We start from the raw sequence: 5,977 nt of genomic DNA on the forward strand, positions 1-5,977 counted from the left end.
AATTCTGTCTGCTTGGGCTGGAGCTGAACTCGGTCCATAGTATCTGGCACCTTTCCCAAAAACTCTCTTCACTGAATGCTGGGAATGAACCAAAGCTTAATACACTTCTCTGCTGTCCCTAGGAAAGGAATCAGTCTGTCTTTTCAACAGACTGTAGAGAAAAAAATACCTGCCAGTCTTGCAGAGCTGCTCTTGCCATTGTGCCCCAGTGTGAACATCTGACATGTTCTCTTGAACTCACACTTCCCCTTGTCTAAAGATGGTGAGTCCAAGATATCCCTTTTCTTTTTTAACTGAGGCTTAAAAGGGAGAATTCATTTTGTCTTTTTTTTCCTTCATGACACAGTATTTCTTATGCAATGAATTTTAAACATCACTGTAAAAACCTTCTAATGCAAATAATTTCAGAAAGAATCTCTCCTGAAAAGGAACATGATTTTGTCTGAAGAAATCTTCTTTCTGCTAAGTCATCCTACAGAGGAAAATAGCACCAGAACGTTTTATTTAAATCCCGGAGAGGGGAGGGAAAACTCTCAGGTGCATTTTTAAGACCCTCACATTTTGGGATGTGTCGCTGAAACTGAACATATGCTTAAGTACATTCTTAAATAAGACCCTTTGAATGAGGTCTTACATAACTGTATCTTCATACCAGAGGATTTGCATTTTGTAGTATTTGCAACAGCAAGTGTAGAAAAATTAAAATAGCATTATAATCTCCAGGCAAAATGATGTGTGGGTTAAGGCATGAGATTCCGATTCGTCAGCGAAATCTGGTGAGAGCAGATTTTTCAGGGGGATGTCCATCATCGTAGGGGCAGGTTCTTATCAGGCAGGGCTGTTCTCGCAGGAGTTTGGCATAGATTAGTTTATGTAAATTCGAGATAAAGTGCTGAGTGAGATAGGAGGATGCCTGGCTACTTTCTCCACCTTCTCAATCCAGATAGAAATAACCGAGACAAGGCCACGTCCTCACCTGCTCGAGCCGAGTTGTCAAAATGTTCCTCCCATCATTTAGTGCCACCACACTCACTGTCAAACATGCCTTTGAAAAATCCTCTCATAAGCTTCTAGCTGGCAGAAATCTGCCTGTGGACATTTATGAAATGTTATTTTCACTTTCCAAGAAGCAAACCTGCAGGAATTTTCCTGAGGAGGCAGCAGGGCAGTTCCATCAGAGGGAGATGCGTGGCAGGGGTGCCAGGGAGATTCAAGGTGTTTTCTCCCTTATTTTTCTTTCTAGATGGTGGTTTTTCCTTCACTCCAGATACTCACAGTAGCAGCTATTGCTCACAAATCAAACAAAACCATGCCATAATTGTGTGATCTTCTAAATTGCTTTTAATCCAGATTATTGTCATTTATATATTAAAGATATATCAACTTCAACAAACCCAGAGGAACCATGAACAAAGTGCCCAGGGGAAAAAATTGTGAGATTTCTGAGTCAGATTGAGCAGGCAATACTAGAAGATATGGTCTGTAAGGAGCCTTTCAAACTTTCTGCTCATGGTCCTGAACACCATCCTGCATCAGCTCAAACCAAAGATTTTCCTCACTAGAAATATTTGTGCAGAGCCTGATATGGGGAGAAAAGTATTTCATCAATTACTGCGAAAAGCATCTTCTGATTTTACCAAGTCTGAAACACCTCAGGAAAGGCTTTGAAGAATATCAGCTTTTGGGGCTGGGGGCTGTCATTGCTCCTGAAGAACAAGAACAGGGCTATTCAGTCACTTTTTTCCTCCTGGATCCCAGATATGAATCCTGCATTTAAACACTGAAACCTCCTGGTTTCTCCACATGTCCCCACGGAGCACAGCACGAGCCACTCTGGCTGTAGTGATGATACAGGAGTTTTATCCCATAAGATATTGGGATTTTGTGCTGGAATATTGTCCCTTGTAAAGCCCAGCACCGTGAAGCAGGCACAGTAAACTAAAGACAATCAAGGTCTTAGAGGGTAATACGAGGTTCTTATGTGTTTTTATGTGTTTAGCAGCTTATGGTGCTGCATAACTTCAGAGCCCCAATGCGGCAGTGGCCTCTTCAGATCACACTATTAATATCAGATAATGAGCAGTGCTGCTGCTCCTGAATTCTGGCACAGCAGGGGGTGATTTCCAGCACTCCCAGTCCCAGGATCGGTGTCATCCCCTCCAGTGGGAGCTGGGCAGTGCTGCTCAGGATTGCAGTGCTGTCAGGGAGGCTGAGGGGGAGCTTTCTGCAGTGGTGCAGGTGTAGCCAAAGATGGGAATTTGGCTTATTTGCTGCTAGGGATGACCTACATTGCAGTAGCAGAGACATTTTCAAAGGGAGAATAAGTTTTCTTTGCTCATGGCACCCATCCAGGTTTTTTTTCCTCTAAGAACAAGCTCTCCTCCACACTTTAACCCCAAGCCAGGACTCAAGGCCACCTCCATAGTGGCACATCCCACAGCATGTGCCAAACACCCCAGATCAAATCAACATTTTGAGAACTTGTTTTCCATTTGCCCCAGTGAGACCACTCCTCAAAATCAGCTTGTCCTTGTTCCTGCAAGGGAATAATCAGGATTTGAGCTACATTACAGCCCTCTCCCCACTCAACATGGATGATGCTCTTCTCAGCTCTGGCATTTGGCACTTCTGCAGCCTCCGGATTCTTGTGAGGGTCCAGAGAGCAGAACTTGTCTCCATCTTCCCATCTGCTCTCTGAAAATAGCTGGAAATTAAGGTTAAAAACTGCCTTGCCTTTGGGCTTTACTTTCCTCTGCCTCTCTATAGGAGTCACAGGAGCATCATGCCTAGAGCAGCCTCCTGGCACTACACAAGCCTTAGCAGCTGATCACAGGCTGGTGTGCCTGAAATATTTTCCTGACATTCCATTCCTGTGGAAGGACTCACCTAAAAAAAGAGAAACCAGAACCCTAAACCAATCTAGAAAGACCCAAAACCAAACATTCCCTCCAAAAATCAGCTGGAGAAGGTTTCTGAGGTCACTGTTGGTGGGTAGGATCAAGCTCAGCTTGCATTGCCTGTGTGGTTTTATGGGATGCTCCTGCACTTAGGAAAAGTAGGGGTTAAATTACTCTTTTTCCCAGATTTTTTTTTTTTTGGAAGGATGACTGAGCAAGAAGCAGCACTGTGACTGCAATGCATCCCTTATTTGCCATCAGTAAGAGGTGTGTGAACAGCAGTGGAAAATGACAGGAACAGTGTTTGTACAATGCATTGCCACTTTGGAAAATTTGGGTGCTGGTAATTACTGTCACATATGCAGGGCTAACACAAATTAAGTCTGTGATACACCAAATGTCATCACATTTTCAAATTGAGAGCATCTTGCTCAGAAAATCTTTTTAGTTTTGGGTTCCCAGTGCCTTGAAACAACTCCCCAGCAGCAGCAATGTCCCAGCACCTGAGCAGTGAGCACAGGACAGAAGGAAATAGTAGAGACCAGGTTTTTTCCCCATTAGTGGTATTTTGCTCCTTCCCACACTAATTGGAATTCAGATAATGTTAACATTTCCATTCTTATGTTAAAATTAATAGTAGACTGCTGGTATTTCAGCTAGACATTAATTGTATAATATTCATACGACAAATGCTATTAGTTTTAGAAATCTTCTAGATAAACTTATATAAATTTGTCACCACAAACCCATGAAAAAACTTTCATGCATATTAATTAGGGCTTTTCTATAGTAATGCCAGAATCCTGAATAGTCCAATGTTAGCTGCCTACTTCTAAATAAGAAGGGGAATATCCAGCTGTGTTACTCTATTCTTTCAGTCTTTTTTTCCTCCTAATTGCAAGCCTGGCATTTCTCACCAGTGTGTAACTCTGAAGAAATTCCCTTCATACCAGGACTGTCTGCCACACAATGTGTTGTATAACAGGTTAATATTTTACAGCTATTATCTGACTGCTATTTGAATTTGAGTGATTAGAAAAGGAGAAGAAAACACACACAAGTCCTCTGCAGAGATTGAGTGAGCAGCTGGGATACACCTTCCCAAATCCAGGGGAGGTAGCAGGAGCCTTTGGGGCCATTTCAGCCACAGGAAGCTCATGAGCCCAGTTCCTCCCAGTGAAACCTCACTGGTAGCAGCCTAGCAGCAGTTTTCAGGGGCCAGACCTGAGCTGAGCTCAGGGGCCTCACGTGGGAAGGAAAACAAAATAATTGCAGATGCGTTGTGGGGAAAGTGCAGCTTTATGTTACCTGCCAGCCCTGCCCCACCATGGCATCCTACCCCATCACTGCCAGCCTCTGGGCTCTCAGCTGCCATTCACATCCACTCTGAACCAAGAATTGTCTCTTTAGACATCCTCTGTACTCCTCACATTTTGGTCCTGGAGAGAAGCACGCCCTGATCCTTCCTTTCCCATAAGCACAGAGATAAACTCATTTCCCACTGGCTGGGATTGCTGCCCACCCTCCCCACCTGCAGGTTCTCCTCTCAAACCCCTCCCTGTGCTGCAAGGGAGAGGAGCTCCCCAGCTGGCATAACCCATCAGAATCCATTGAAGTCACCTGTCTGATGATCCTCCTGGATATTCCACTGTAAAAACCTCATGGCAGGTTTTATTGTCATGCTGCTTGCATTAGAGTGGCAAGCCAGATGTTAGGATCATTATTCGGTTGTCCCTTGAAGATTCTATCAACCAGGCTTTTCTTCCAGCCCTCCATTAACTCCTCAGCTATTCCATGCCTTACCCAAACAAGTGTTTGAAGGTCAACTTATTTTCAAGGCGAGCCTGCAGTTCTAATCCAAGCCTCTTCTCTGAAAGAATGCACCAGCCTGACTATGCAGCACAAGCTGGTTCAATAGGAAACACACTCAAGAGAGCTCCTTTAAAAAGACAAAACAAAACAAAACAAACTTGAGAGGTGAAACTACTTATTTTAGTTATGAATTGTTACATATTAAGGTAAATAAGTACTTAGCAGTGTGCAAAATGCCAGAAACTCGTAGACATCCACTCTTTACTCATGACTGTTAGAAAATGACTTTCACAAATGTTCTGCAGCGCTTTGTGTAACCTGAGTTTCCCCATTTCCCTTCATTGTATCCCTTTGTGCAATTCAGATTTGTAAATCATTCCAGGAAACTTTATATTAACTCACAAGAGCCCTCCAAGACAATATCCTGTAATTTCCACTGGTCTGAGTCAGACCTAGTCATATCAGCTCAGAAATATCCGTGACCTTTTAGTGTCATTTTCCTTCTGGTGATCACAGAAAAGCAAAGTAACTTCTGGATAAAGTTTTGCTTCTTGATTTGGGAGAGGAAGGTTTTACCCATACTCGCAGCCCAGCTGAATTCACACTGAATAATTTCATTATGCTTCTGTAAATTCCCCTTACAGCTTAAAAGGCACGGGGTATTTTTCTTCCATTGATTACAGCTGAGTAGTCAAACGCAGCTGCATTTCAATGGAAGTGAAGTGATTCCTTTATATCACAGCTATTTTGCCAAGAGCATATGGTGTGAGGTGGATGAAAAGGAGAGTATTGCAGGCAGCCACAGCAGAGCCTCATCCATCACACCCTGAGCTCCCAGAGCAGCGTTTTCCCGTCTCCCCATCCCTCACCACCTCCTCCTTGCCGGGATGTGCAGTGACAGGAGCACTCCCAGTGTCCCTCAAGCAGCCCAGACATCCCATCCTCTGCTTTGTTTCAGCCCCAGCTCAGCAGAGCCCACTTCCAAGAGCAAGAAAAGCCGATGCATCATGGCTACAGAGGAAACATTAGTGAGGGTGCTGTGCTTTCCCATCCTCCCTCATGAAGCTTTACAGCTGAGCAGCCGAGGCAGGAAGGGACTGGTGGCACAGGGGTGCAAAAACTTCCATCCCCCCCGTGACTGTCCACTGGGAATGCACTGGGATTCACTGGGCAGTGAATCCAGGCTTCAGGGCAGCCCTTCCCACGATGGGCTCCTGTTTTATTTCTTACAGCCTCTACTAGAGAACATTCACTGGTGCATCCAAAAC

The 5,977-nt window shown here is 44.3% G+C and overlaps 1 long non-coding RNA gene across 3 annotated transcripts; it reads right to left on the minus strand.

Moving 5' to 3' along the window:
* Window positions 1–330: 330 nt before the first annotated feature.
* Window positions 331–5,306, minus strand: LOC135280755 (uncharacterized). Of its 3 annotated transcripts, XR_010347602.1 has the most exons (4): window positions 5,112–5,306; window positions 4,701–4,836; window positions 4,206–4,336; window positions 331–2,886 (listed from the first exon to the last, which is right to left on the minus strand). It is a non-coding gene; the product is annotated as an uncharacterized LOC135280755 (long non-coding RNA). The 3 variants fall into 3 exon arrangements; XR_010347601.1 differs by having other exon boundaries at window positions 4,237–4,836; XR_010347600.1 differs by having other exon boundaries at window positions 4,206–4,836.
* Window positions 5,307–5,977: the final 671 nt, after the last annotated feature.

Source organism: Passer domesticus, chromosome 14, assembly GCF_036417665.1.
Source record: "Passer domesticus isolate bPasDom1 chromosome 14, bPasDom1.hap1, whole genome shotgun sequence".
In the NCBI taxonomy this organism is placed as follows: domain Eukaryota; kingdom Metazoa; phylum Chordata; class Aves; order Passeriformes; family Passeridae; genus Passer; species Passer domesticus.